This window comes from Schistocerca serialis, chromosome 9, assembly GCF_023864345.2.
Source record: "Schistocerca serialis cubense isolate TAMUIC-IGC-003099 chromosome 9, iqSchSeri2.2, whole genome shotgun sequence".
Classification (NCBI taxonomy): domain Eukaryota; kingdom Metazoa; phylum Arthropoda; class Insecta; order Orthoptera; family Acrididae; genus Schistocerca; species Schistocerca serialis.
Genome location: NC_064646.1, coordinates 378,379,548 through 378,392,517, shown reverse-complemented (window position 1 = coordinate 378,392,517; position 12,970 = coordinate 378,379,548).

The window sequence follows — 12,970 nt, the reverse complement described above, 5'->3', positions numbered from 1 at the left end:
AAACAGATCCGCTATATAAACAAGAGCTCACTGCTCACGTAAGAGAAGTGGAAAGGAAATGCTGGGGAGTTATAGTCCTCCTGTAAACTGAAAAGCGAGCAGAGTTTGTGGTGGGGGAAGTTTCCTTTTCCGGAAGAACGCTACAACTGCGTTATAAGACGACTAGGAAGCAATGTCCCGTCTAGCAGTGTAGAACAGGGTGTCTAGATTTACACAGCCTTTCTTACATCAGCATTATTAGTAACTCAAATCTGTATTCCATGTGCACCCCTAGGCGGGTCTGGACACTGTGGCTCGACTGTGCAAGCAGTGGAAGTATCAGTATAGCTTCGGGAAACCCTATGTAGTTGCTTCTTCCGAAGTAGTAGAAGTGGGAGAGCGGAAACTCGCATACTCTCTCCTCAGTTTCCAGACCTCCTAAGGGGGAAATTGCGTGATAACTATCCAGCGACCTATCTTCCCTGACGCGTCTATCCACCCGCCTCGCTCCGCCCCTCCCTCGCCCCCCCTCCAAATCCATGTCCAGCCTGTCATACCTGCAGAACATAAATTATCCCTCAATACGGTACTATTGCACTTGAGTATGACACACACTTATTATATTTGTTCTTAACCCCCTTCACTAAGGAATAAATATTAATTTTATGCCGTTGAAACACTATTTTTATAACCTGCTACATTTTCATCCATGCAATACAGTAACTATTAGTTCTAGAGAATAAAAAAATGAATTGCACCTTCTTTGTCGGAAATTTAATGTACTTTAGTCTGAGAAACATTTCCGAGAGAAGCCGCAGTTCTCGAGTTATTTAAGGGGGGTAGGACGTCAAACGGGCCGTCTTGGAGCAGGAGACGCACCACAGGACATTTTAATTTCCCCTGTCTATACTTTTACGAACAAATTCATAAAACTTTGACAGCATGACAGGAAGGATTCAGGATTCACAATCATAGCAGTGGAAGTTCAAAAAAATAAAAAAATAATTTTTTTTACATGTGAAAGTTTATCATTTTTTCACTTCTATTGGCTGCATTTGTTGCTATAGGTACACGTTTCTTCATAAGTAAGAGAGATTCTTCGATGAATTTTGCACAGCATACAAACCGTACTTACAGGTGTATGAAACTCTAGAAATTATTTAATTTATGAAAAAATGAATGTGCTGTTACATTTTAAACTTCATGTTAGGAAAAACTCAAATTTTATAGTTAATTATCTCAATTTTTACCACAGCTTTTAATAAATTTGGAAAATTCTAGAGTTTCATACACCTGTAAGTATGGTTTGTATGCTGTGCAAAATTCATCGAAGAATCTCCCTTACTTATGAAGAAAAGTGTACCTATAGCAACAAATGCAGCGAATGGTAAGTGAAAAAAAGGTGAAATACAAATGTAAAAAAAAAATTATTTTCTTATAATTTTGAACTTCCATCACTATAAGTGTAAATCCTGAATCCTTTCTCGTCATTCTGTCAAAGTTTAAAAGTATCGACTGTGGAAATTAAAAATTCCTGAGGTGTCTCTCCTGCTCTAATACGTCCCGTTTGACCTCCTTCCCGCCCTTAACAATAACTTTTAAAAGTAACTTTTAAACGCACCCTCCCCTTCCACCGTCTCTCCGCTCCACGCTCAAACCCCAACGGTCATGACTTTCAGCATGTTGTTGCTGGCACTCCTGCTCGCCACTGTACAAAAATTTCCGACAGCGTGAAATTTTTTCCCTAAGTTTCCTTCGTTGAGTGAAGTAAAATGGCGAAAATGTTTCACTTTGTGCGTGTTACTGTCGTGAGCATCTATGCAAAGTCGACGAAGGACAGTGAACCCACGGCTAGACAACAAGGTGTTGCCCACGGCTCATTACAGAACGTGGAATTCGGAGGCTTTCCATCTCCGCAAATCACGATAGTCCGCAATCTGTGGCAAATAACAATGCTGATGCAGGCACAAGTGTTTCGCAGCACACCGTTCTCTGCACCTCGTTGATCATGAGTCTCCGTACTACACAACCGGCATGTATTCCCATGTTGACAAGAAGACATTGTCAGTTTGACTGCAGTGGAAACGGGATCGTCAAGATTGTCGCCTGATCGGATGAATCGCGCCTCTTAACAGACCATATAGATGGTCGTGTACGTACCCTCTAAGACACAAAACGGTGCACCACGACGGAATTAACCGAGTGGGATGAAAATCAGTAGATGTACATACGACAATATAGACAAACAAATTATTACAGTTTCAGAAAAAATGGATGATTCATTCAAGAGAAATAGCTTCACAAAGTTCACAAATTGAGCGTTCTACCTTGGGCTCTTACACAAACAACTATTCGTCTTGAAATGAATTGATAGACTTGTAGGTTGTCGTGCCGAATTTTGTCCAAATGGCGCGTTAGATCGTCGGTATCCGTTTCGAGGGCCTTGTCAGTGAAGTTCCGAACGTTCTCAGTTGTGGAGAGATCTGGCTATCGTAGATAAACAGTAGAAACTCTAGCCATGTGCAGGCGGCTATTATCTTGATGAAAAGTAAGCTCTGGATTGCTTGCCGAGAAGGACAACAAATCTTTAACCACCAACATTTTGTTAGCACTATTTTCACTTCCTGTTGTAACATCATAATATCCGCATATCGTATGCATACAATTCTTTCTACTCCAGCACAAACTCTACTTTCTCCAACTGAAAGTTCTCTTTATTTTCCTCTGTATGTATGTTAAATACCAATGGGGAAGGACAGCTACCTTGTCTCACTCCCTATCCAATCATACTTTCCCGAGACATTTCGTTTCCAATCCTTACTGATGTCATCTGTTTTACATAAAAATTATATACCAATGTCTTCAACTTCCAATCAACGCCTTCTTCTTCAAAACGCTCTTCGCTTGTTAAACTGCACTCTGTCAAAATCTTTTCTAAGTCAATAAATAAAGTGTAAATGCCTCTCCCTTAAGCAAAATATCCCACGCTGATACTTCTTAGTAGTTGAGTTGCATCTCTCTTTCCTTCATCCTTTCTAGCGCGAAACTATTCTATCGCACTATGCCAGTCTAGCATTCAATATAACTTTCTGTTCAGTACTCTCAATGTATTTTGACTGCATATTCCTATGTTCTTTACAATTTTAGCTATTCTTCTTTATCTCATTCGGTCGGGAAAGGGTGAAAGGATACAGTCGACCGCATGTACCCTATTCCACAATCTGTATGGGTGCTTGCCGAGTACAGGGGGAGATGTAGATAACGTTTAGTAGAAAAAAACCATTATTGAAGAAGAGTTTGTAAGGGTGAAGTGGAAACGTTTGCTTCTTTTCGCTGGGGTGACGTCCGCACACGATCTACTGACTTATTGAACGCAAAGAGCGAGAAATACAGGGAGGAACAGAACTTTGAGTACAAAGTGTGGCCGCGCTTGATTGTGAACACGGCCAGCGACGCGCTGTGTAAAGCAACATTTCTCGGAAACGGTGAGCTGTCCCGTCTCTTTCAGTGTGCATCCTCCTGTAGCCAACAAATGTGCTGTCCCCTAGAGAGGCAATATCTCTGTGACGCTCTGTCAGAACGATATTAGCCACAGATGCAGAGAGATCCGTTTCAATAAGTACGCAGGCGCAAGAGAGAAACATAGAATGGAGCTGAAAGGTAAATAGCTAAAAATACAGTTGCTCGCTAATAAACGTTCAGGAACACGCAGAATATTATACATATGCAGTGTCTGCGGACAAAAGGCTTCCATAGTATGTGAAACAGAGCGTACAGAAAGAAATTTCTCATTTATAAAAAATACTGACCTCTGTTATGATGATCACCTGACAGTCAAATTATGAAGATAGACATTTTTTTCCTCTCCATCACTCGAACATTTTACCTATGAGTAGGGAACTGACTGCAGATAAATTTCTGAGGCGCCTTGTCACAATTCGTGCGGATTTACCCATCGGAGGTCCGAGTTCTCCCTGGGGCATGGGTGTGTGTGTTGTCCATAGCGTAAGTTAGTTTTAGGTTAAGTTGTGTGTAGGCTTAGGGACCGATGACCTAAGTAGTTTGGTCCCATAAGACCTTATCACAAATTTCCAAATTTTGTTAGTGTGGTAGAGTAATAATTGTGTACGCGTACGTGGAAGCAACGTGCCTCTTATCAGACCATATAGATGGTCGTGTACGTACCCTCTAAGACACAAAACGGTGCACCACGACAGAATTAACCCAATGGGACGAAAGTCGGTAGATGTAGTTTAGGAGATACGGCGCCATAAACACTGACTGTTGGAGACACTACTGCACCATGCATGGCTTTTTAATTTATTACTTCTTCACTATTAGCTATATTCACAACAAATTTTGTAGACGGTATCCACATACGCCACTGAAAGTACGTAGCAAAACATATCATGTCCGACACATAGTTCAGCAGGTATGGAACACTAAGACGCGAGAAAAACTGCCACTGCATGTAGGGCGTTTTAATGTATTACTTCTTACTACTAACTCTCTTCACAACACTTTTCGCAGACAGTAGGCACATATACCACTGGATGCACCTGCAAAATTATATCATTGTACAGCATGCTGTTCAGGAGATAGGACGTCATGAACATTGCGCTGCGTGCAAGTGAAACTACAAAGCGAACTTAGCGAGACATATGTGTACAGATACGTGTGACATGTAATATGTGTAGAATATATTTGACATCAGTGTATGAGCAAAAATCACTGAAAGATTTCAATCAAATTTGACAGATATTAGCTACAATTTAGAAAGAAATACTCTAGGGGTACAACAACCAGCTTGCAGTTGGGATGAGTATAATAACAGGAAAGAGAAAAGAGGAGATGGACGGAGAGCGAGGGGGAAGGAGGAGATAGACACAATAGGAGGGTGTGGAGATAGACGGATATAGTTGAGGGGGAAATGGACAGGGTGAGGGGAGAGGAGGAGATAGCCAGAGACAGTAAAGAAGAGATGATGGAGAGGGACTGGGGGAGGAAGAAATAGAGGGATGGGGAGGAGGAAATGAACAGACAGAGGAAGAGGAAATGGACAGAGGTAGGGGCATTAGGGGATGGACAGAGAGTGGGGATAGAAGAGTGGACAAAGAGAAGGGGTGCTGGAAATGGACAGAGAGAGAGGACAGGAGGAGACGACTAGATGGAATAATGAGAGATTGTAATAAATACATATGCAGGCAAATCGGGGTAATCAGATAGTTTTAAATAAAATTGCGATTGTGATCTCTTCTGTACAGTCATACACAGCAAAGTATGAACTAAAATCATCCATACACAAAGTCGATGCAGTGCATTTTTCATCTGCAAACTCTTTAAAACTGTATGCAAAGCCTTACTTGGCCTGGCCATGCAGCATGGTAACTATGACGAGAAGGAATCATTCCTTCATCGAGCAAAGATATCAGATCTGAACTTTCTTCAGCAAATAGTTTCCTTCAAATTCGATGATAACTATTTCATAGCGGCCGAAACGCAATGTCTCAGCACAGATAGTAGCATTAGGCGAACAGTACATCGCCAACAAAGTTGCTCTCTGTGCGTAATGAAGAGAGCACGCCTGTAGCAGTCAGAAAGTTAATCGATAAGGATGAAACTCAGATTGATGATGGAATCAGTTATTGATGAAATACGAGGCATGCTAGTCAGCTATAGAATAACACATAACATAACTTGTTGTACACGTGTCTTCGTTTCAGCAAAGCTTCTCATTGAATTGAGGAGTAGTCAGGTGACTTCCTCTTTTTTTCTGCTGGGTCTTCTAGGATTCATGGACATCCCGCTTCCACAATGTTGGGCAATGTGCTGCATGCATGACAGGCCACTAGCACGTTTTGCTGTTGATTTAAGATTATATTTAACACGCCAGTATAGCCCAGCTGGGTAAGTCGAGTAGCCTGTACCTTGGCCTCAAAGGTCATCTCAATTCTCTGTCTGGTGTCATCTCAATAGCGAAATGTAGAGCATTCCAGTTGATACAATTGAATAATTAGAGTAACGAATTGTACAGTCTTGTCAACATTACGAATAACCCAGACGTGTTTCTGCTACTTCTCATTACTTTCGTCTTTCTTCGATTTACTCTCAATCCATATTCTGTACTCATTAGATTGTTCATTCCATTCAGTACATGATCTAATTCCTCTTCACTTTCACTCAGGGTGGCAATGTCATCAGCGAATCGTATCTCTGATATGATTTCAACTTGAATTTTAATTCCGCTCCTAAACCTTTCTTTTATTTCCATCATTGCTTCTTCATGTACAGACTGAACAGTAGGGACGAAAGACTGTATTCCTGTCATACATCCTTTTTAATCCGGTCACTTCGTTTTTGGTCGTCCAGTCTTATTACTCTCTCTTGGCTCTTGTACATATTATGTGTCACCCGTCTCTACCTACAGCTTATCCCTATTTTTCTCAGAATTTAGACCATCTTGCACCATTTTACATTGTCGATCGCTTTTTCGAGGTCGACAAATCCTATGGACGTGTTTTGATTTTTCTTTAGTCTTGCTTCCATTATCAACCGCAACGTTAGAATTGCCTCTCTCACATATTTACTTTTCCTAAAGCCAAACTGATCGTCATCGACCACGTCCTCAATTTTATTTTCCATTCTTGTGCATATTATTCTTGTCAGAAACTTGCTTGCATGAGCTGTTGAGGTGATTGTACAAGAATTCTCGCACTTGTTAACTTTTGCAGTCTTCGGAATTGTGTGGATGATATTTTTCCGAAAGTCAGGTGGTATGTCGCCAGACTCATAAATTCTACACACCAACGTGAATAGTCGTTTTCTTACCACTTTGTAACCTCCCAATAGTAATAGCATTCACATTCAGTGTAACCTTCCAACAGTTTATTATTCCGTAAGCTCGAAATTATAACGTGACTAAACTCCCAATAAAAATGTGACTCATGTATATAACCTTACAATAATTAACTGACTGTGAATCTAACCTGGTAAATTTGGACGTCAGCAGTGCTGCGTCATGACCCTGAAAGGTCATTCTAAATAAATTGAAAATTCTTACCTCAATGAAGTCGCCGGATAACGCGTATATATCTGCTCCTATAAGAAACTTTTCTGGCACAGCCCAGTTCAATGTTGGCCGCTAGATTTGTCATGTATAAAAAGAAACAACGACAATCGGGATGACCATGAATTGCAGAAATTAATAAATTCTTTAAATTCAAATGATTGATTGTCAAAAAGTTAATTTTATAAAAAAGATTATTATTAAAAGATATTTTTTAAAACATTTACATGAGACTTGATATAACAATAGTACAAATTTAGGTGTAACAAAGTAGATATGCGCGTGGCTGCTTTTATCTTATACTACATCGTTCAGGCACGACCACCCCAACCGGCCGAATGCGAGCTACCATTACTACTGCCGACATAGCTCCTACTGCAGCCGACACTGCTCTCTGCAGCTGACACTGCTCTCTGGTCTGCGTTTCTCTTATAGCTTACATATCGCAGGCAGCGCGTGAGCAATCCATCGAAATAACATCTGCTCGAGTGCGCTAGCAATAAATTCGTTAGTTATGGACCTCTTACAACTTCCCCCATCAATTATGAAATTCTGATGGAATGTGATCTATCCATTCTGGGTTATTTGATTTTAAGTCCTCCAAAGCTCTTTTAATTTCTGATTCTAATACTGGAACCCCTATCTCACCTAGATCAACATCTGTCTCTTCTTCTATCACATCAGACGAATCTTCCCCCTTACAGAGGCTATAAATTTATTCTTTCCACCTATCTGCTCTCTTCTCTGCATTTACCAGAGGAATTCCTGTTTAACTCTTAATGTTATCACCTGTGATGTCGGTGCCATTTGTTACGTTATATACAAAAAAACCATATATTTTATATATTTTTATTTGAAAGTTATCAGCATGATTTTTTCTTTTGTTAGAGCATGATTTTTTCTCTCAGGGATATTATCTTTTCTTATCACTTTTGCTTACGTGCATAAGTAAATATGAAACGGGTTCTTGAAGGGCCGCTGTTATTCATGTACCAACTTTAGATTTAGAACGTGATGACTAAAATATAGTTGCCGTTAACTGAATTGAATGTAATTTTGTTAATTTCTATTTATTGATTGCAAAGCGGCCAAGATAAAACTCACTGAACTCATGGAATTTATATAATTTAAAAAATGAACTTTAACGTAAATTAATTATCTGTTGCAATTTAAGAAAGTTCTTACAGCGAAATCTCTCGCATTTACAGTTACTGTTAACACTGAAAAATAAATTAATACTTCGGCGCGTAATGGCCGACCAGAGGCTGCATCGGAAGACAAGCTTCCCGCAGCACAAATTACTGAAAAAATGCTTATTAAAAATAATTAGCCACTGCGAGCATTTGAGGTGACAACTATTACAAGGAAATTCATTTTTTGATAACAATAATAAGTTTATTTTAGAATAATACTGAATAACTTACATAAAATATGTGTAGGCGCTCAATGGCTGCCTTCCGTATCGCGAAACAAAACAGTGTGTGTAACATAAAGTACGTCTTTCCTCCTCGGCCGTACAATCGCGTCTCTTTTTTATCCTTCTTTATTTTCATAGACATTAAATAAAGATGGTACTCTTAAATTATCGCAGCATATCAATTGTTTCAAGAACATTAACTGTATCGTTTGTACTAATTATATTCATAAAATACGTTAACTACGGTTTACAACCGATAAAAATATCAATATTTATGTGACGTACCGTCACACACCCTTGCTTTTAATGTGAACGAATGTTGTTTTCACTTTTCCACATGCTGAGTCAGTCCTTCCAACAATCATTTCTACTTAGATTTCTTCAAATTTTTCATGCTGTCATTTCGTGTTAGCTTCCCTGCACTTCCTATTTATTTCATTCCTCAGTTACTTGCATTTCTGTGTTCCTGTGTTTCCTGGAACATTTTTGTACTTCCTCCTTTCATTGGCCAACTGAAGAATTTCTTCTGTTACCTATGGTTTCTTTGCAGTTACCTTCTTTTCAAATTTCGTGATGGCCCTTTTTAGAGATATCCATTCCTCTTAAACTGTACTGCCTTATTGCTGTATCTTTAGAAAACTTCAAGCGTATCTCGTCATTCTTTACTACTTCCGTATCCCACTTCTTTGCGTAATGATTCTCCCTGAGAATTGTCTTAAACTTCAGTCTACTGTTGCGGACCGTCGATGGTCGAACCAAGGACTCCAGGTGGCAAAGCTGAAGCCGGCACCCACCGCGCTGCATTTCGTCAGGAGGCTGAGCAAGTTCAATAGCGTCAAGGGGCAGTGCAGAGCGATACAGCAGTATTCCTTTATTCAGCTAGTTTACAGTACTTCGATGGGTGCAGCGTAGTGTCGGCGTGCTGCCCGCAGCGCTGATCTGCGAGTACAGCCAGCTCAGCAACTCCTGGTATGCCGACGCTGCTGCTCCATCATCAAGGCCACTCAGCTGGGAGTCGGCCGTACTCTGCTCGGTCGTCACCCACCGAGTTGTCGCGTCTTGTGCTGCATAACTGCCCTCGATTCCGGAGACTGTTACAGTCCATAGTCCCTGCCGCCCTTTGCCCCGTTTGGCCTGCTCTGTCCGACCATGGGACGAAGGTGTATGTAATGGTCAACCGTGGCCCTCCGCTGCTGCTGCTCCCAGGACAGGACCGGACTCGAACCCGCGCCCTCCTGGATGCCGTGCTACAATTTGCCACTAGTGGTACTTGCCAGATGGCAACACCCGCCGCCGTCTCTGGCGCTGCTGCAGCGCTGCCGTGCATTCCGCAGTGTACGCATCGCTCGGACCCCTGTATGCCAGGTGGGAAGTGAATTTGGCCTGTTCTGGACCTGCTGCAGACCGCTGTCACTGCCCTCCTATAGGCAGACCGTTCATTCTCTAAACACGGGGCTGCCGTTCCGTCCCACCTCAGTGTTGTGTCACCGGAGGCGGAATACAGCCCGAAAAAGTACATAGAAGCAAAGAACACATTACACAGAATATTTACAACATCGCTGCCAGACTGGCCCCTATAAGCATAGACCAGCACAGGTCCGACCCGACTCTCGACTGACCTGGCACACCCTTCAAGCTAAATGTGCCTGACTATTTATACTGCTTTTCCCCTCGCTTCTGACGTAGTGTCAGAGAGAGACAGAAACTATGGCAGGAGTACATTCCCATACGTGTGCCAATCACACATCGCCACTCCTGGTTCTGGCCTACTGCCTCGCCTCATACACCGCAATAAGTTAAGGCAACGCCTCGCTGCCTCGCTGTTGCTTCACTCCAAACACATCGTACGTGCAATACACCGCTGCAGCTCTGCGCCATATTTAGTCTGCCTGGCCTACCGGCCGCCGACTATCACCACACACTGTCAGCGGCCCCAGACTTCATCGTCCAACCGCGCCTTTACTGAATTTTAACAAAATTCCCCTTTCCAACGATTATGACTAATACTAGCGTAGCACTGCTCTTCATCACTACTATATTGTGATCTGAATCTTTATCTGCTCATGGGTACGCCTTACAATCTAGTAACTGATTTTGGAATCTTTGTCTGATCAAGACAACTGAGCAAGTATAGCTCCTTCTCTTGTGATTCTTGAACAGAGTAATTGCTATTACTAGCTGTAATTTATTACAGAATTCAATTAGTCTTTCCCCTATCTCATTCCTTATCCCAAGCCCGAATTCTCTTGTAACCTTTTCTTCTACTCCTTTACCTACATCCGCGTTCCATTCCCCCATGACTATTAGATTTTTATCTCCATTTACATACTGCATTACACTTTCGTCTCTTTTCATCTTGAACATGCGACGTCTTCATGTATACCTGAACTATCACTGTCGATGTAGGTTTGCTGTTGATTCTCGTAAGAATAACTGTATCACCGAACCGTTGACAGTAACTCACTCTCTGCCCTACCTTCTGTGGAGTTCGCTGTGTTATTCAGTGGTTTGGTATTTAACTAATTTGTAAATGAAAATGATAATCTTATTTCATTATAGTGATTAATAACCAAACAATTTTTTTTCTCCCAGCTAAAGATTTGGTCAAGTTGCTAAAGAACTCCAAGTTAACGTTGTATTAAAGTGTTGCCTGTAAGTTGTGTAAGTGTCACTAAATCACAGTTCATACAACAGATTCTGTACAACTATTGATTATGATGGAAACAGTTATCTTCAGCACAATGATCATTAAAACCACCGAATATCAACCACGCACAACACTGACGTATGTTACCTGAAACAATATTCTTCGCAACTCGTGCGTAATTAATTTCGGCTCCATACATCAGCAAGAAAAGTTTGTTATATGGATCGTGCTATTAACACTGTTTTTAAAGAACCAATCTAATTCGAATTATTTTCATTAAAATGAGTTCGGGACCACCGGTGCACATTTATTTTTACAAATTTTTATTACATTCGGCATCTATGTCTGCGGAGTTGCGTAATTTGAATTTGCCGCTGAGATAATTGTTAAGATAGCGTCAGACAATTGATACAGACTTCCTATTGTTAGAGCAAATTTACTTTTAAGAGGATAAGTATTTGAAATGCTTATTAAACTTTACTTTCATATTGTGCACTATTTAGACTAATTTTCATCAAGCAAACCTTTGATACTTTCGTAAGAGACAGAGATAAAATTGCGATACAAATCGCTATCATCAATGGCTGCGCACCTTACAGCGGAAAGAAATAATCAACACAGATAACGCTTATTGAGAGAGGAATGAAAGTTACAAATAATTATTCACTCATATTTATAACAATACTGAACTCTATTCTCAAGCAATAATTAACAAATAATTACAATTTTTTAACAGACCTCAGTTTGATATGCGTCTTGCGTCCGCAACCTACAAAAGCCAACCAACAAAAGGTAAAAACAAAGGAAGACAAACGCAGATCTTAAAAGGAATTTACAATTATCATTGTCTTTGTGTGATACACATCGATGTGACCAATTACATCATAAAATATTATATAAATATATAATATTTATCATCGTTTTATTTCACTGTTTTTTCATGTGTCGGATAGATAATGTTTACAACTGTTAGAGGCATAATTCTCTCTCGTCGCACTGTAGCAAAAATTTATCTCTTGGATGTTACACTTTCTGTTCATAACCAATCCTACTCCCGTTGTACCATTTCCTGCTCTTGTTGATATTACTCTATACTCATCTGAGCAGGCTTTCTTGTCCTCTTTCCATTTCACTTCACTGACTTCTACTATATGTAGATGGAGCCTCTGCATTTCCCTTTTCAGATTTTCTAGTTTACCTACCACGTTCAAACTTGTGACCTTCCATGCCCTCGACACGTGGAGCGTTATCCGTTTGGTGTTTATTCAATCTTTTTCTCATGGTCACCCCCTTGGGAGTCCTAGAGATCCTAATGGGGGACTGACTATTCCGGATGGATCATATCGACACTTTTTCAATTACACGTTACGTGTCTTTAATGCAGTGGTTTCCATTGGCATCTGCATCCTCATGTCGTTGATCATTGCTGACTTTTCCGCCTTTAGGGGCAGTTTCCTACTCTAAGGACAAGAGAGTGCCCTGAATCTCTGTCCGCTCCTCTGGGCTCTTGACAAGGCTGTTGGCAGAATGAGGGTGACTTCTTACGCCGGAAGTCTTCGGCTGCCAATGCTGTTAGAGGCATAATTCCCTCTCGTCGCACTGTTTAAGGAGTGGTGGGAATCGAACCCGGGACTGAAGACGTTTTGATTACTAATCAAAAACGCTTCCCCTATACCACGGGTACTTCTGAGAAGATACGTTGCCCAGAATATCTAAACATAGTAAATCAGATTAATCTATGCCAGAAATACTGGGACTATAACGTGACTGAACTACTATGAATGGAAGTGATGTAGTGGTATTTCCATATTTTGCCTGCAAGCTTCACGTTGCAAGAATAGAGATATTTTCGCCATTGCAG